This window comes from Pseudopodoces humilis, chromosome 5 (assembly GCF_049639895.1).
Source record: "Pseudopodoces humilis isolate 2021_Gansu_Grassland_sample_001 chromosome 5, ASM4963989v1, whole genome shotgun sequence".
NCBI classification, from domain to species: Eukaryota; Metazoa; Chordata; class Aves; order Passeriformes; family Paridae; genus Pseudopodoces; species Pseudopodoces humilis.
Window position 1 is genome coordinate 10790776 of NC_142204.1, and position 19962 is coordinate 10810737.

A 19962-nucleotide genomic window follows, 5' to 3' on the forward strand; every position below is an offset into this window, starting at 1 on the left:
TGGCAAAATTTAAATGTCAGAGAGATAATCGTACCAGGTAGTGAAAGAGAATTAAGAAATTATGATGATGAAGAAATCGTGTAGAAAACATATAAAAACCCTGTGATTTTTCTGTGAAAGGGGGCTCTGTCTTTGGACGCTAGTCCACAGGCTCCCGGGCCCTCAATAAAGCACCGCATAAACGACTTCGGTTGTTTGTGTTTTCTTCGGATCGGGCAACACTACCTCTTACTTAAATCCATGATGAGCCTTAACCCTGCTGTCATCCTGCTCGCACTGAGCAGCCTGACAGCGGCCTGGATCATCCCACAGCCACGCCAGAACATCTGGGTGACCCTGGCACAAACACTCCAACAGGAAAACATATGTCTATCTACTGCAGCAGCGAAAAATCCTGTGTCTACCTGCCTGGTAGGAATCCCTTTGCAGCATGATAATTCACATGCAGCTTTAATACACTGACTCCTGAAGCAAGTAATAAATTACACAGTGCTCAAATAGAAGCAGAGTTAAGAAACCCTGTCGAAGAGTGGCTGCCACATTTTCCTAAGGCAACCCAGGAACCCCAGGAGTTAGAGCTACTGGTTTCCTCTCCAGCATTATACTGTGTACACTTTAGGGTCAGTCCTCCAATTCATAAAGAAACCTTCCACCATATAGTACAACATCGAGAAGAGTTCACAGCAAAAAGGTGGTGCCGTGTACTAAGCTACATCAAGTGCAATCCTCAGCTCATACACATCCCAAAAGCCTCCCCAAAGGACTGTTCCTCATTTGTGGGGACCGTGCATGGGCAGGAATTCCATCCCGTCTCCTTGGAGGGCCGTGCAACATAGGGCGTCTATCACTGTTAGTGCCCAATCAAACATTAATTGGCGAATGGACCCATAAAAACAATTTGACCAGAAAAATTCAAAAGAGAAGTGTTACAAAATTAGATGAAAATTGTGACTCAGAGATTTTCCATTGGTCCAAATCAAAAAGAATTGCTGCATCCATTTTCCTTCCTTGGGTGGCTGCAGCCAAAGCCCTAGGTGAGTTGGGACACCTAGAGTGCTGGGTGGTAAAACAAGCAAATTTAACATCTAACGCCATAAGTGCCCTCCTAGAAGATGAGGAAGTTACCAGGCAGGCAACACTCCAAAATCGTGCAGCAATAGACTTTCTCCTATTACTCCATGGGCACGAGTGCCAGGAGTTCGAGGGTCTCTGCTGCATGAATCTGACATTGAAAGCTCCCAACGTCCACGGAGCCCTCCAAGAGATGAGAAACTTGATTGGACAAGTGAAACAAGAATCAGAGGACTGGTTTAGTGAGCTGTTCAAAGACTGGGGACTCACAGGATGGTAGACTTCAATAATCAAAACAATCTTGTTGTTTTTTGTTATTTTGTTTTTAATTGTGTTAGCATTTGGAATTGTCCGTTGTTTGATTTTAAAGGCTCTTAGTAGTGTAATTTTTACTACATCAGAAGCTAACCACATGGAACTAGCTGACAGAAACAAACCTAATTGGCCCACCAATCGTGAGTGGTGGGCAAGCTCATGGTAAAAGGCAAAATGAGCTAGGGTTTTTCTTTCTCATTTTTGTAACAGAAAAGGGTGAGGTGTTGTAGTGCACCTAAAAATCTTGGTATCTCCCGAGGGTAAAACTCACCTCTGATTTGTGTAATGTTAGTTCCTACCTGAAAACCTTCTTTCCCTTCTGTTATGGGGTAACTTTACCTTTAAGGTGGTTTTGAGAGCTAAGGAAGTTAAAGTTGCTGGTGACTGATGGGAGTTTTTTTCTCCTGACCAATTATCAGTCATTACTGGGAACTGACAGCAGATTTGACCATTGAAAAGTGAGATCAACTTGTGAACCCTACCTTAAGATGTAAAGAAAGAGCTCTCTTGTTTTCTTTGTTTCCTGGCTGTGAAAGGTAGCAGACCTCTGGCTGGCCTCCTGTTCTCTGCCCGGCCATGCGGCCGGGCAGGGGCTGGGCTGAACCTGCCGTGTCTCCCGGCCGGGAGATGGGGGCCTGCAGGGGGCTTGTCCTGGGATCTGGCCGGGCCAAGCCAGTTTCCTGGCTCGGCTGCAGTGACAGAGTTCATCAGAGACTGCCGAGTAAAGAAGGAGAAAAAGCTCTGGACCTGCGGCAAGTTGAGACAGCAACTACACTTTCCAGAGCAGCTATGAGGAATCTTCTATTGCAGACAGCTCCAGCTCCTGCACCAGCAGAAGTCACAGAACTATCTACAAAAGCCTGGGTAAGATTTTAACTCTTTCATTACCCAGAAGAGACTTGCAGATTAATCTTTTTATCCAGAGAGAGAAAAAGAGAGTGATCAACATGAAAAGAGACTTTATAAACTACCAGTGACAGGAAAGAAAAGAAGCTTCAGAAAAGGTAGAGAATAAGATGCTTTAATTAAGATGAAATATTTTTCTGTTAAAGCAATGGAGATGGACAATAAAGTCCTGAAAGAACTCCTTTAATTCATGACAGTATATAGGGAGGAACAGAGTGTTCAAAGTGTAAATTTTGAGTAAAAAGTAGAGTGATTGTGATATAGTGAAGTGCTGGAAACAGTGAAGCGAAAATTTGAAGCCTTGGGGGGCAATGAGAAAAACTGTTTTCTGATGAAGCTCACAGAGACAGATGAAGAAGACTTTTGCCTTTGAATAACTCATCCTTAAAATGACATCCCTAGACTCATGGCCCATACACACCTCAGAGTGATGTGAAATGGGAGGAGTGAGCTCTGATAACAGCAGTTCTGGGCAACTGACATCAGGGCAATGGAAAACTATAACAAAAATAGTTTTCTTGTGAGAAACTCCATAAATTAACAGAATGAAACTTCTGTTTCTCTACAAAGACTGGTGAAAAGACTGTAGCAAGAATTGGGACTGTTTTAACCACCAAAGTTCCAAAGTTTTTGTCTCTGTTGTCATGTGAACAAGGGAATGGTGAGTAGTGGGAGATAAAAAAGGTTTTTCTGGAAGTTTATTCTGGTGTTCTTATTCTTGTAGTTCGTTAATAAACTTTCTTTATTCCTTTTAAGTTTTATGCCTGTTTTGCTCTTGTTCTAATCCATATCTCACAGCAAGAAATAAGTAATTTTTTTTTAGTTAGTGGTTTAAAACCACGACACCTTCCCCCTTCCCATTGGCTGTGACTTCCTTGTATCCCCTAATCACCCATGCCCCCTGGTATAAGAGATAAGACCCAGGGCATTTCGGTCTCTCTCTTGCCCCGGATGGATGACAGACAATAAATCCGGGATTATTCCAGCAAGTTTGAGCCTCCTTGTCTCAGTTCTAAAAGACAGGTGTCTGCTAGGGAGAGCAGGAGCCTCCCTTGGGATGAAAGAATGTAGACCCCCTCCCTCCGAATTATTATAATTTTGAAATCAAGGGGCTTTCAGGCAGAGATCTGGGGATAGGAATAACAGTTCTTTACTAGTATAACCAGGCAAACAAACAAACAATAACTACAGCAATAACAAGAAAACAGAACCAGGGACCCCGGGACAGCCTTCTCGGCTGAGACTGGATGGAGGAGAGGCTTTGTTTTCACAAACCCCCTCGGGTGGGCAGTCCCAGTGCTCCTGCAGGGCTCCGAGGAACAGTCGGCTGGAACAGCAGGGATGAGCAGAGATCCTGGGCTGGTGGATGAGGTGTATCAGCAGCTCCGCAGTGGTGCCTGGCACTGCCACACGTCTCGGCAGGGCAGGGGGTGCGAGGCCACCAACAAAGAGGGGAGAAGGAGAAGCAGCAGCTCCATCTGGGTGATGACGAAATTCCCTTCTCTCCACCGCAGCAGCTCCGCAACCCAGCAAACGAATGTCTTCCCCCGAAAGCCGAAGAAAGCCAGCCAAAAACTGTCCCCACCCTCCTTTCCTGCCCCTTCCCCCACCGGGCCCGGCCACTCTTTGTCCTTTGTCGAGCACCCACTAAATATCCACAGTTAGGTTGTCTCCGCAGCTAATGGGTAAAAATTCCCCGGGCAGGCCAGAACAACAAAAAAAAAAGAAAAAGGACACCTAACCCTCAACACTCCTGTGTCTAGATACTTTGAGTCTGTGTTGTATCCACTCCAGGACCCCCTCCGCCGCCTGTGCCCTGAGACCACTGGGGCTCTCACCATAGGGGATGGGACAGAGGGGTCCCCCCAAGAGAAGGATTGCAACACTGATGTTAAACAAAAGATAAATAATGAAGGGATGAAAGACAAATTGCCTGTCTTGACTTTTCATTTTATTTTGCTCACCTTTTCATGTACAACAGTGTCAGAAATAAAACAACACAGAATTTCACATTCACCCTCTGATATTATGTGGAAAATGCTCTGTTATTTTAAGTGTGCCAGATTTGTGTCTCTGTGGCTAATTATGCTCTTGCGCATTTAAATGGACCTTGATTGGGTGACTGTAATGAACTGGATGTGCTCAACTCTCATATGGCCTTGCAGAAGTATTTTATTTTTTGATTTGATCAGCTTCCTATTAGTTCTTCAAAATTCAGTAAATGGAGGTGAAGGTTTAGGCTTGGGTGGGCAAGAAGAGAATACTTTGATGTGGAAAAACTATAGCAGAGCTGTTGCCTCTGGAGAAATCTTTAATTTTCTGTCTGAGTCATTGCAACAAGAATGAGAGCAATTAAATATTTATGCCTGAGTCTGGTTGTGGTCAGTTGTTACTTTTTTCACTACACCAATAGCATGTCTGCAGCTGAGCTGCAGCTCTCCACTCTTGACATCAGCCTGCCTTCAAGACAAGCTGATGTTTCCTGCCTGGTCTAAATTAACATCTTCAGAAAAGGTATTTCCTGTGAGCTGGTGTTATCTTTTCAAAGTGTGGACTTACCATTTGTGAGAAAAAGAAAGAGGAGCTAGATACAAGTTGAATTGTCTGTGATCAAATTTATTTTTTTTTTTAATGTGTATTTTTGGAACAAATGTACTCCAGCTCCAAGCCGGAGAAGAGCATTTAGTTTGATGAGTTAGGTTTAATAAATGTAATTACGTAATCTCTTACACTGAATTATTGATTTTTTCGATATTAATTCAATTCTGCATTCTGTATTTAAATTTTTTGATAGAATATACAGTCAGCTGCAGCAGCACAGTGAAGAAATCAGGGATGTAGAGGCAGAATTTAGATCCAGTTTGTAGGCAAGTGGGATAAGTCTGATGTTTATACCAAAAATCTGCCCACAAGGAGCCACAAACTTGTAAAGTAGGGCTACAGTTCTTAGTTCAGTCAGTGTTCATCCTTATTGTGATTTCTGCTGTGTGCACAGTTGATTCTAGGAGGAACTGTACTAGTTTGTTTTGCCCCCTGAATCACTACCCTGTCTGGATGAGTTTGAAATATAAAAAGCCATAGAATTATTCTCTGAAAATGAGTCAACAGCATCCTGCAGCTCATTCCTATAGGACTGTCTGTTCCTGAAGTTGGCGTGGACCTGCCAACCCCTTAAACCACACACCACATAAAGTGGAGTGAGGGAGGAGGACGAGATCTTTGGATGTGGAGGCTGTGAAAAATCTCCTTTAGACCTTATTAAGCAACACAGCAAAAGACAGAGCAACCTGTCCAAGCCCAAGGAATCCCTTTCAGTAGCCAAAGGTTCATTGTAAAAATTTATTTAAAAATGCTAGTTCCTCACGTCAGCCTGACTGTCCTGTCTTCTTGAAGACATTTGCTTCCACCTTTGTTTTGTATCTTGCTTTTTTGGGATGGACCATTGTTGAGTTCAGAGGAGCTGATCCTTGAAAACCAGTCCTATCCTGTGCCTCTCTTCTCTACAGGACTCTCTGCCACAGAATTTCTCCCATGAACACAGACTCCCAGTCAGACCAAAGTCTGTTCTCCCTAAGCCCAGGCTTGATTGTGATTTTCTTTTTGTATTTTTCCCTTCTTTTCAGAAACTCCAGCATCTCATGATTACTGCCAGTCTTTATGTCCCTGGCCAATTCTTCTCTGTCTTCTTAAAAATAGATGGAGGATAAGAAAAAGAAGGGAAAGGAAATTATGAAAAGGAAATTATAATTTTGAAAATTAAATATATATGTTCCTGGTAGCTTAAAAAGAAAAAATAATCACACAAATTTTAATATAATTATATTTTCAGATTTTTAATAATTCTCAGAATTAACAAAATTAATGAGTTGTGAAGTCTCCTGTTCTGAAGGTACTATAGTTTGTTTTCTGTCCAAGGTGAGGTTGTGACCTATTCTTAAGCAAACATGAGCAACTCTTTTCTACACAAATCAAAGAGCTGAGTGGAAAGGCTGATACTGTTGGACAGGTCAGTGAAATTGTTGTTGTGGAAAAGGACTGGCAGTACAAGCATATGATTTTTGTTGATATGGATCAAATGCACCTGCATTGCCTTCATTGGGGGTGCTTGCAGTGAAAGAGGGAAATGCAATCTGTAAATTATCCAACTAGAATTACCTGTTTGCTACATGAGGAAATTTAATTCCTCACCGTTTTCATCTTAGTCAAGCCTAAATTGCTTTCATATATATCTTACGTGTGAAGAATGCTGAATGACTTCACTCCCCTATCAAAGCAAGTTTCCCTGTCTAACAATGATTTATGGAGCATCCATCAGAGCAACAGTTTAATCACGGAAGATTGACCTCTTTGTGAGTTATTGTCATTGCTTAAACCTTTTTGTATTCCAAAAAGCTGATGTATGACATCATTCCTTATGTATATTACTTTTCTGCTAATAACATGCTCTGCCTGTAGAAATTATTCCAAAGTGCTCTGAGCAAAGCTCAACTGACCCTCAGGGAAATCCAGATCCAGATCCAGGCTTTGTTGCAGATAGGACTTCTAAATTCCAAGTAAAGCAAAGTAAAAATAAGCAACACTTAAAAGCATGTGATAGGGATAAAAAGGAACACATCTCTGTGAATGTAAAACACAGAACTGCCAAGAAACAGAGAAGACGAAGAGCAGAGGGAAACAGGGACACAAAGAAAAAAGGTAAAATCTGTTAAAAATGGAAAAAATACATGCATTAGGAAATAAGCAGTCTAGTAGATATCATGTCTGAATTAGACATTTGCATTTGTATGCTAAAAATTTTTCCTTTCTGTCCTGCTGTTTGAGACTGGGAAGGATGGGCAGTTCAAGTTAAAATTGGTTTATATATTGGGGTATATATATATATATATATATATATATTTAAATAGGTTAAAATTGGAGACTTGCAGCTCCAACAGTGATCTAAGAACTTCTGTTGATGCTGTATCAAAACACTCATGATATTTGGACTTCCCTTCAGATGGAAACCTGAATTGTGACTGATCAATAAGCCCTTATAATGGGGTAAGTCTCAAGGGAGGAAGTCTCAAAGGAAAGTGCAACGTACTGAAGAATTTTGCTGTGACTGAATTTTTTTGATAAATATTTGCATCAGTTGGGTGGATCAGCTGATTATATCAGCTAGCTGTGCAAATTTTTGTTCATGAGTTAATCAAAAGAGTATAAATGTCTCTCTAAGTTAACCAGACCAGCATAGGGGCAGTGTACATACTGCTCAGCCTGATACATATTTCTTCTTGGTGCCAGCCAGGATTGGATTGGTGAGCATATCACAAATTCTGCCAGTGAGAATCACATTTGTATTGTGATTCATGTCTGTATTGATATTGCTACATTTTGTTAGTGTCCTGGTTTAGGGCAAATTTGGGAGGGAACTTCCGAATGGGGTCCCTCCAGAAAACAAAATCAAGTGGCCTCTCCCTCAACGGGTTCAGGAAAAATATTTCCTTGGAGAGAAGTGGAAAAAAACTGTTTATTTAACATAAATTGAATAATATTAAACAATAAAACCTCTTGCTGTTTAATGAAATGGCAAATCCAGAAAAAATCCTTTTCATGGGGTGTAGCTTGGCTCACTCAGTCTCTTACCAATCCCTCCAGCGCTGGAAAGTGCCGAGGCCCAGGCCTCGGTGGGCCACAGGCGTGAGCTCCTGGTGTTTTTGTGAGTTTTCAGTCCAGAGCAGTTTTGAACAGATCCAAGAAAAAGAAAAAAACAGTCTGGGGCTAGCTAAAAACTAACTGAAAGGAAAGGAGAGAGCTCTGTCCTGCTGTCTGTCCGTGCTACAGACAACACAGTCCAGGAGCAGGATTCGGGGCAGTGAGTACTCTTTCTCAACACAAACTGTGGCTTCTTCTTCCCCCTCTTTGCTCTCAGAGCCAGTCTTAAAGATGCAGAATTTAATATGTACCATAAACAAGGTGACTGAGGATACAAGCATCGTAAAGTCACCCCAGCACAGTTAGTTTGCACTTGTGTTGTGCTTCCAACACATAGCTGTGGCTCATTCTGCTAAATCAGAATCTCATGAAACATCACATGTCTTCAAACAAGCAAATTTATTAACTGTTAAATTATCTATGTGTGGAATATTGAAAAGAACCTTGTCAGACACTGTTGGACTCTGACATGAGTGCAGGCTTGAGGTAAACTGACACTGCAGTTTAACATGAATTGTATTTTTAGAGCTGGTTCCATTAAGAAAACCTCACCTTCCTCACATTTATGTTTTCTTTCTTGTTAGGTTTTCCTGTTTGATTTTCTACCTACTGGATTATTGCAGTGATTCTAGGGATCCTCTTCTTGGTATTTCTGGGAATAACAGCGCATTTTATTACCGAAGGTAAGTAAATCTCCTTCACTGAAAATTCTTAATTTGAATTTAGAACTTAATCAGGGATCACAGTAGAGCTCTTGAAATCTGCTCATTGGTCCAAGAAGAATGTGGAGGTCTTCTCTTTAAAAAAATATTTGCTCTCATACCTATTTCTGTCTGGAAAATGGATGTCCTTCACAGATTCCTTCAGAGACTCTGATTCTTTGCCAGTCTCAGAAGAGCTCCAGGGATGGCATTACTGTAAATGAATATTTTCTGAATAAATGAATAAATGAAAAATTTTCTGAAAGAACACATTTGGGAAATGAGTTTGTAAGGAACTAGACATGACTACAAATGGGAAGAGACATGTACGATTCTTTTTCAGGCTGTCCATGTCCATGCTGCCCTGAGCAGTGAGTGACCTACAGAGGCAGTTGTTACTCCTTCTGCAAGGAGGAGGACTGGAATTCCAGCCAGGAATCCTGCCGGGCAGAGGGAGCTCATCTCCTGGTGATCAGCAATACCAGTGAAATGGTGGGTACCCTTGCAGAGGCAAGGGCAGGATGAAGTGGGAGCAAGTCCCTGGTACTGTTATGGTAGTTCCTTCCCTCTGGGAGGAAGGGAGAGCATAAAAGGCTCCTGGGACCTACCCACCACCACCCTGCACTGGCAAAGACAAGGCTTTCCCTTAGACACTTTGCAAGAGGGACTTGCTTCTTTCTACCTGACTCAGCTGAGTTTTGTTTGTCATGTGTTCAGCCTTCATAACCCACAGCTGGGAAGCTGCCTGGCACTCTGAAATGCTGAGTCTCACAAAGCAGGTCTCTGAAGGAAGGAAGGGAATAGGTGTTCACATTCAGAAATGGCCCCAAAATTTCCTCTCTCACACACTGCTTCTTTCTCTACTCTTCAAGACCCAGGACTTGACTGGGTTTCTTTGAGTCTACTGATCTCTCTGCCTTTCCATCCCTCCTAGGACTTCTTCCAGATACTACACAGCAAATCCCACTGGATTGGTTTGCAGAGGAACACTGATGGGAACTGGGCCTGGGAAGACGGCTCAAAACTGAGCAGTGAAATCGAGTATGGTGTTTCCTTTGTGCTTTTAGATAAAATGCTTGAGATCCTTCCCCTCTCTGACATGAAAAGTCTCATGGTATTGGGCAGAAGTCAACCAGCAGTGGACACAGCTGCTAAGGGATGTTCAGAGCGGTCATGGGCTCTAGTAGCTAAGGGCTTCTTCCTGCCCAGCTACCAGGGCCCAGCTGGGTGCCTGTAGACCTGGGAGTCTCTACCCCAGGCTAATGGACACAGCTGCTACATTCCTGCCAGTAGGTCCCACCTGTTTTGTGTCCCGGGACAAATATGGATACAGGCACACATGCAAGCAAAACTGTGACAGTGATTGTGCCTGTAATCATCAGCTGCTCCCAGAGAATCAGACCCATCCCTTGCTTTACCTCATCCCCTCTCTTTCCTCCTTGTCCCCTTAAAGTTCCTCAACAAGTTTTGCACAGCCACACAGGCCCACCTTGAATGTACTCAAATCCTCCAGTTCCACTTTCACCTCACCTTTCATATCTGTTACAAAGCCCAAGGTGCCTCTGTCCAAAGCTGTGACTGGAGGTTTTTTATGGCCCATCGATTAGTAGCTGAAGACTTTTGGTCTTTGCAGTTTTGTCTTTTATTTCTTGAATGTTTGTCTCTGTGGATTTCTGTTTCATCGTTTTGTCCTCATTATGATCTTTTGCACTGAACAAGTCCTTGATTGGATAACCTTAATGAAGCAGAGGCTTCCACCTTTCACATACCCATACAGATGATTTTAACTGGATACTTCAACTGGGATACTTTATACTTTCTGTCCCAAATGCTTTTAGTAAAACAGCAAAAAATCCCTTGTGGAACAGAACATTTTGCTCTTTAGTGGTGGGAAATGGAAAAATGGAGAGCCCAGTGTGAGACTGGCAAACTGCAAGTCTCACATTGAGCTCCAGGTATTATAAGTGCCACTTCCAGACCACCTGTATCCCAGGATGGATCCTCCCTGCCATCAGCTCATGAAGTCTGACCTGCAGCTGGTCCCTTCGCTCTAAAGCTGTGAGATGTTCTTCCCTTTGCCAAAGTGGGGACCCCTCTCTAATGTCGCCCTGCTTGTGTGCTCTGTCTCCCACAGGGTCAAGTCCACCAGCCCTGAACAGAACTGCGCTGTTCTGCTGAATGGTGCCAACTATGCTTCCAGCTGTCAAGTCCCTGCCCCATGGATCTGTGAGAAATCTGCTCAGTGACCTCTGTGGACCTTGTCTTAGGAAGCATTCTTTAGAGAGCTGTGCTAAGGCCTGATTCCTGTGAAGTTTCTCAGAGAGCAGCTGTGCTCCTTGCTCCTGTGCCACCTGCTGCTCCTCAAGGAATGAATGCAGCTGCCACAGGAGGTCTGAGTGCTGCTCCTGTCTCCATTCAGGACCACTCTGGTGATGTTCACATTCATAGCCCTCACCTAGTGACAGACAGTCACCAGAGTGATAGAGAAGGGGGAGGAGAGATTTCTCTGAGTCACTCAGTCATTTTCAGAGGTATTTGAGCACTGTCACTGCTGTTTTGAAATCCCAGGAAGAGGTGAGCTTGTAATCTGTGAGCTCTGAGTTTATTTACCTCTTTTGTGACACTGGTGACATGCACCAAGGATGAAAGCTAGCCTGAAGTTTGAAGTTGGTCTGTTTTTGCAAGTGATATAGATGATGTCCACTGGACCTTTCTAACCTAAATTCTTCTGTGGTTTATGTTTGTATCTGGAGAAAACTGGAGTACGGCCTCTAGTGTTACATTGCTGTGTAAATAGCTGTGAAGGAGTGAACCTACTGCCTTGCTGAGCTGAAAATAAATGAATTGCTTCTAACAATTTCTTCAGTAGTGACTTTTTCTGTTTTCCTCCCTAATATTATTGGATAGTGCATTCATTGATTTATGAAAAGGCAAAAGGGAGCTGGTGGCAGGAACAGACTCAGAAGAGCAGGGGTTGAAATACTTTGCAGTAACACTGCAGCAGAAAATTACAGCCACAGCCATGGAACTGTTTCCTACCCCAAGGGATTAAGGACTGATAAATTTACTTTTTTTCTGTAGCCAAATGAGTGAAGCCCTTCATCTTCCAGTCCCTTTGTCCTAAGGCCCGCCTTGGCCATGGTTCAAGTGCCCTGCATCACCCCTGAATAGTCTGTTTGGCCCCTGCTCAGAGTTTCCTCCAGAACAGCTCTCTCCTTAAAGAATTCCTGCCAGACCCCTCATCCAGCACTTCTTCCCATGGGATGCAGCAGATAGATATAGTTCCAATTTTTGTGACAAGTAGGCCACAATCACACAATGTCCTGTGCTGTGCAGCAACACCTTGACGGCATGACAGGACAACTGTGATGACTTTTTAGGGACAACCTATTGGTATTTTAGTGGTATCTTATGACAGTATTTCTTAAAATACTAATAATTATGTTGTTAGGTTCATTGTCCTAAGCAGTCACAAAATAAGTTATTAGAATTAGATTAAGAAGTATGTATGTTACAGAAATAAAGCTGTTTTTTTACCAATAAAATTGAGATGCTAGTGTAACACCCAGGAGATGTGAGATGACAAAAAAGTTGTTGCCTAATGAATATTTCTAAAAATTTCACCTTTAGCACCCCTTTGGTGTTAAAAAAAATGTAAGGTTAATTAAAGTTATGCAATAGTGGCTTAATATTATCCTGCATTCTTCACAGTAATCTTAAAGAATGTTTAATTCTCATCATACCTTAGTTATTTTAAAATTGTTACCTGTTCAGAATCAATTTGAAAAGTTACTTGTTTGTGTTCAGTAGTTTCCTATAAGAGTTATTCACTTTGAATTACAAAACCCAACGCAGCATGTGAGAAGAACAGGATAGGTGCTCCAAATATTTCTTGCTAGAAGAATGTAAAGCAAACCAGGAAGGATCCTTTGCTTTTTAATTCCTCTCACCTGGGGTGTTGTTTCAGCCTCTGAGGAGCACTCTCCTGTTTAGTATGAATGATTACTACTCATGAATATACAAGTCTTTTCTCCGCACATGGAATTTTTGTCCTGTTCTCCCTATAGAGTCTGAGGCATGAAAAAAATAGTACTGTGTTACTTCTGCTAGTTTGTGACTTTTCCATAATCAACTATTAGATTTCTAAACTATACTTGCAGTAATGGAAATGTGGAAAATTATTTGGGCTATGGAATGAAAACAGTTGTGTACACATTTTAAGAAAAAAATAAATATAGCACAGCTTTCTTTCAAAGGCAATGTGCATTGCTGAACTGCTCATCAGAAAAACAGAGAGAGAATGTTAAATATATCTGCCTTGTTTTTTGTGTTGGTGAAAACCCTGTTAGCTGTCTGTTCTATACTGCCTTCAGGGAGTTAAATTACTAAGATTTTTCTTATGGTATTTTATACAATTTGAAAGAAGTTCTGCTGTGTACACAGTGTCAGAAAAAAATAAACTGGAGAAATAAACAAGTTCAGATAAACAGTGTTTTTTAACTAATTTGTATCTCTAGTTTATTCTGTTTAGTAATATTAATTACAGAGGAAGAAGGGAATTTTTCACTGTGATCTGACTTCTTTTGTATTGCCAGCATTTTGGGTATTAGAGGGGTGAAATATCCATTAACTCCACTATTGTGGTTTGGGGTGGAACTTTCAGCTGATTTTCAGCTGAGAACTTTTAAGAATAGGTACAATTTTATGCAGCTAGTTTGCAAAGCAGAAGAAATCATGTGTGTAAAAAATCCCGTCTTATCAACTTCCTACTGGAGCAGATGCTGCCTTATCTGGCAACTCTTAGCACTTTGAACCATTAAAATGTGCTTTGCAACAGTAATTATCTAGCAGCAAGTAATATGCTTGAAATAAACTTCCAATTAAATGAAATGTTTCTGCAGATGTGCATTTTGGTATTTTCAATTAATTTAAATTCCTTCTAAATTTTTCTTTCATTAGTTCCACACTGGAGTCTTGTCAGTTGACATCAAATAAAGCAAGTAGGTGAGTCAGACCTGCTAATTAATTTTGGTGTTCTGCTTGTTGTTTGTTTTTTCTTTCAAATTCCCAAGTATTTTGATGAAATGCATTTGATTAGTGCTACATTCTCCAGGGAAAAAATAAATGCTTAAAGGAAACCTGATATTATCAAATTACTTGCTTTGATGCCAGAGAAGGAGAGAAATTTTAAGCTGGTGTTTACAGACTAGACAAGATGTTACTGTGCAGTTCTACCAATCTCAGTGCCAGGAATGCAGTCTAGAGCAGAATCTTGTCTCAGATTTTAGATGCAGAGCATGCTCTAATAAAACCCAAACTGAAGATTTTCTGTAATGGTAATGCCAGTGAAAGCAAAAACAAGCAGCTAATATTTTTCTCCTAGTGTAAACTCTTAAGGCACCTTTGATGCTCTTTCCTAACCTTTAAAGGTTCTTGATATTTCTTGCTCCAGAGGAGTGTGTTACTTTGTCATAGTTATCCAGCTGGAAGGATATGGTTATTCTCCTTTACGCTGTAAATACTTTCACAGTATTGACAGGATTGACAAATTTTTGTCTAAATTTCATAGCAGTGAATCTTACTTAATGTTGTGGTCTTGGGTTCTGCACTAACGTTATTGATCGTGTCCCATCTGATGACTTCTTGATCTCTGTTCCACACTTTGGAGATTCACAGTGTTATAAATTTGTATTGTGATATTGGCTTTCGCAGATGAATATTATATGTTAAATACTTTTTAGCTATGTATGTACTTTTTTCTTGCTAACAAGTCTTAAGCTTAAAAGAATTTCCTAGGTACAAGGCAAGGAAACCCCAGAGGGCAAGGACAGTGGGGCCCAAACTCTTATCAAGAGAACAATAGAAGCCAAACTGTTATCAGCGGAAGATATGAAACCCATCTGCTCTCAGAAGGATGAGAGGCCCAGACCCTTAACAACTGACCATCTGCAGAAAAAAGGAAACCAGACTCCAAAAGAATGCTGACCAGCAAGAATAATGATGACCAGCAAAAAAATTATGATGACCAGCAGAAACTGAGACTGTGCAAAAGCATGATCTAAGAAGGTGGAACCAGGGAGGGGACATGCTTGAATATGCATTAACCCCTCACAGCAAGGATGGGATAAAAGGGGTATCCATGGGATACCAAGTGTGCTCTTGGCAGCGCGCCAAGGCACCCGGCCGTTTTAACCCTTTGCTTTATTTCTTATGTCTCCTAATTGTCTTTTATTTATATTAAATTCTTTTTATAATTTATTAAGTGAATCTCGTTTTTAAGAACAGCTCCTACACCCCACCAGGAAGACAAATTAATATCTTATGTAAGCAGTGATTATTTGAGTCTTTTCACTAAGACATGAGTTCTTAATAGAAAAGGCTTATGATAGTTGTTGAAAGTGAAAAACCAGAAAAACTGGGGGTTTTCTGTCTCACACTAGGTTAGACTAGTTCAACCCATCCCTTTTTCTGTACTTTTTAGGAGGCGGTACAAAACTGCACAGAAAACACACTATCCCCAAATTGTAACCACCGCTCTTTCCTGTCCTAGTTTAGGGAAAATTTGGGAGAAAAACTCCAAATGGGGGTTGCCCCAGGGAAAAAAATTCAAATGACCCCTCCCCCCAACTGGTCTGGGAAAAATAATTTCCTTGGAGAGAACTGGAAAAAGCTGTTTATTTAACAGAAATTGAATAATATTAAACAATAAAACCTCTTGCTGTTCGATGGGATGGCAAATCTAGGAAGAAAAGTCCTTTTCATGTGGTGTAGCTCGGCTCACTCAGGTTCTTACCAGTCCTTTTGGCGCTGGAAAGTGCCAAGGCCCAGGCCCCGGTGGGCCAAAGGCGTGAGCTCCCAGGGTTTGGCTGGGTGTTTTTCAGTCTAGAGCAGGTTTGCACAGATCCAGGAAAAAAAGAAAAAAAAAGTCCAGAAAACTGCCTCATCTAGCTAAAATGAACTAAAAGCCAGAGAGAAGCTCTGTCCCGCTGTCTGTCTGTGCTGCAGACAGCCCAGTCCAGGAGAAGGATGCGGGGGAGTGATGTTTTCTTTCAACACAAACTGCGGCTTCTTCTTCCCCCCACCTTTGCTCTCAGAGTCAGTCTTAAAGGTGCAGAACTTAATATATATAACATAAACCAGACGATTAGGGATACCAGTATCATAGTCACCCCAGGACATTTCCTTATGTAAGTTATTCTTTCATTTTTACTGCTTTCAAAACTTTCACATTATGCGTGGCTTACTTCTTTCATTTTTCCAATCAAAACCATGCCATCTGGAAACAACAGAATTTTCAAACTATGTTTATGAGTGAGTTATCTTCAGTATTTCTGCAAGTATTGATCCAGTTCTAGCAGACAGTATCCCCCTCTCCTGCTTCAGAGCCCTGATGTTTTAATGGTTTTTCTACCCTGTAGATAGCTGATATGCGATTGTTTTCTGCAGCTCAAAGAACAGCTGCCTTTCTATAAACAGGATGATCATTTTAGTATCAATCTCTGTAGATTTCTTTGGGATCCTTTGGAAATGGAAGTTAGGCTTGTCTGATGGAACTTGCTCAGAGCTACCACTTGGACAAAATGAGACCTCAATCTGGGTAAGTCCTAAGGAAAACAAACAGCTGTTGGGGGAAAGCTCAGCCAAGGCTCTGAACTACATCCTTGCTGTTCCAAATAATTCAGGTACAGATCAGAAAGGAACACAGAGGAAGTCATAACAACCTTATAACAACACTAATATGGTGTCATATTAGTGACACCAGAAATGACCATTAATTAACATGTGGAGAAATCTAAAGTAGACTTGCCTGATCTGAAAATGAAGAAATAGGTGACTTTCTGGCTACCTCCATTAGGCATCAAAACAATTGTTGCTGAGGGCAGGAACCCCATCACACAGAAAGCTAAACTTGAGTTGGAACTGGTAGATATACAAGATGTGCCACCAGGTTGCTCTTGGACAGTTTCACCAGGTAGAGTAAGGGCACTTGTCATGGCCAAAACAGTCTTGACTATGAGAATTTAATTTAATTTATCACCAACTAGAGCAAATTTTTGATGACTGACTTGGCCTTTGAGGAAAAAAAAAAAAAAAAAAAAAAAAAAGAAAAACGAGACAATTAAACAAATATTTAGGTAAACACCTTTTTTCCCCTCTTCCTCCCAACTCAATTTCCAACACAACTTCCACCCCTCCTGGTCCCAACTTAACCTTGCTTTTGCCATGCATTAGTAATCTCTCCCAGTCCCTCCTAGGATGTGGTGGGCAGTGCAGGAGGCTGAGGTTGGAATGCAGTGGTTTTTCTCTGCCAATCCATGCATTTGGCTCATTTTCCTCTGCTCTGATGTGGGATTTCCACAAACCACAATCCCTCAGGTGTGTATGTCCCTGTTGTGGGTTGTGGTGGTGCATATTTCTGGGAGTTACCTAGTTTCTTTGTGGACCTTCTAGGCAGCTGTGACGTGTTTTTCCCCTCCCCTCCCTGTCCCTGAAACGTTATCCCATTGGTTGGTGTTATATGTCTGCCCACCCCTCTCCCGAGGTTTGAAAAAGTCCGGGAAGGAGAAACCTGGTCTCTTGTCCCCTGGAAGCCAGCCAGAATAAACATCCTCGGTTACCCCGGAGGGAGAAGCAGCACTTCTTGGTCTTTTCTTGGTCGTGAAGGATCTCCCTGACCCCTCCATCGACAGAGCTAGCCTGGATTACTTCGGGGGGCTAAGGGATGATCGCTTCAGTGGGTGTGTTGCTCTTTCTTAAATCTGTTTGAGCAGGTATGTCACATTCTCTGTTGGGGATCTGACTGGTTTTGACAGGCTGAGAATTCTGGAGCATCCTGGGCTTTTCACATCCATATCATATCAAAGTTAGCTGGAAGTAGCTGTGAGGCAGCTCCTGCACATGGCAACCTGGCAGCCTTGCTACAGAAACCCTGCTCAATACAGGCTTGCCGCCCTACCACTCACAGACACAAATGGAGTTTTCAGCTGGATTACCTGTGTGTGTATGTTTGTGTTTAACAGCTAGAAAATGCTAGCCACCCACTAAATCATCTCCCTTAGCAAGCAAAGCTTAGATTTTAAGTCACTGAGTGGTTTTCTTGTTGCTACCTCACTCTGAATTTCCCAGCACAGCTTACTTCCATTTTAGAATTGTTTCTTTACTAACTTGTTCAAGCATATGCTGCTAGACCAGGTGGCATGTTCAGATCCTCTCTGGGGAGCAGGATCTGACCAAGAGCTCTTTGCAGAGGAGATTTTTGTAATTTTGTAGTTTGGAGAACCCAATACCAACTGCAGAAAGCAGAGAAAATGTCCAAGCTATGGTAGCAACTGGCCTACAACACCTGAGTTGTGTGAGTGTATCAGGTCAAATTACAGTTCCTTATACATGGGATGACCTACCTGTGTGTGTTTTCTTCTTTCTGGAAAAATATGAGAATATTACAATAAAGGAAGATGCTGAAATATGAACCTGCCTTAGCAGCTTTGTGATTTTTCAAGAGCTCAGAAACTGGCCCAAATACCCACTTCATTCTGCCTTCTGGAACAGTCAAAATTTGCAAAGTTTGTGAAACATATTCACAGGAAACCAGATACTAAATACTTTTAAGTTGCCAAAAACCCAACAAAATTCAAATGACAATAAGAAAATGCGCCTTTTTTTTTCCAGGCCTGCACTGTGATTTGTGTTTTATTCCAGAGAAAGAAGTAACAGATAAACGTATCAATGAGCTTTGCAGAGAGCTGTTGCTCAAAGACTATTCAGCAGTGTTTTCTTGGCACTGTGTCAAGAGGAGGAGCTACCTTATTGTTGCTGGTTCTGGCAAAGAAATCAGAGCTTTTCCAGGCCACAAATGGCAGAACATCAAAATGTTACAATTCTGTGTTCCTAGATTTAATGAGGGGATTCTTTCAGTAAAGAAAGATCTACAGAATCCACTTTTCAAATTGTGCTGTGTAAAGAGCAGAAGCTTGTTATTAGAAGTTCTAGAGATCAGGGAGACAAGGGTTTTTTTTCTTACTCTGTTTCATTGTATGGCCTTGAGGCAAGTCCACATGTCTGCACCTCCATTTCCCCAGCAGCAGGCTGGAGACAATAACAGCTACCCCATGGGGCCACTGAGAGTGTGAATAGATCATTTCTGAAAGAATTGAGACTGGCATATAGAACTTAGTATATATGTGTGAAGTAATAACATGCAAACTAATGAAATATGATCAAACGTGTCACTGCTCATTTTCTGCTGTATGCTCCTTGGAAAAAATGCACTGAGTTAGATATGAAATATTCCAATGTTACATCTGAATGACCACTGGAAAGTGGAGCAATACTTATTTCAGATTTTATTATTACCTATTTCAGATTTTCTCTATTACCTTCTTCATCATTATTATATACAGTCTTACATAGTGAATTTCAGCTTCACTCCCACCTTTTCTTGGCTCTCATTCTAAGACTTGTTTTACCCATTGCTTTTTACTTTTTCTTTCCTAAATACTTTATTTGATTGCCAGCATATATGAATAATGATACCACTTCTTAAATTATATGCTCATTTTGCTCTTGGGCTCAGAACATCTCCAAAGAAAAAGAAGGGTTATCCCTATGTGAGCTGTTCCCTCCCTTGCCCTGCCACAAATTTTCTATGTGGTGCCAGGCAAAAGCATTTAGGATGTCCTGTACCTGCAGCCTGAATGCCTGTTGGAGCAACCACCCACCTAACCTGGAGGAGCTTTTTCTGTAATACCTTTGGCATTAATTTAAGTCCTTTTCCACTCCTGCCTTGGAAATTAATGTGTTACTTCAGTGCTGGGCCTCCCACAAAGTTGTGCCAGGTTCATCTATATCTTGCAGTCTCCGCACTCATCTGTCCTCACTCCCCTCCCACGCCTTGTTACACCATGCTACTACCTCCAGCTGCACTCCACAAACAGGAGTGTGGCTCCCTCTTTTCATCCCAACAATCTAGTCCTAGTCAGAAGGGTCTCCTGCTTTTTCAGACTCTAATTTCCACCTTCAGCTGCAAAGTGTAGAGAAAGAGGGGGATTTCAAGGTTCTTCACCTTTGAAATATGTATATGTATGAATATGTATAATATGAATGTATAAGTAAAATATGAATATGTAGTGGGCTTCCTTCTTTCAGGATTTCCTATGACACAGTGCTTTCTTGGCAAACTTTGCGCTCCACAGATGAGAGGCACTTTAGTGGCTGCAGACTTTTCTGAGGGCTACAGGGTTTTTTTTCCTTCCTTTTACACTTGCAAGTTTTTCTG

General features: G+C 41.6%; 1 pseudogene; it reads left to right on the forward strand.

Moving 5' to 3' along the window:
• The first annotated feature begins 243 nt into the window (after nt 1-243).
• LOC148184268 (uncharacterized) lies at nt 244-1552 on the forward strand (annotated as a pseudogene).
• The last annotated feature ends 18410 nt before the right edge of the window (nt 1553-19962 follow it).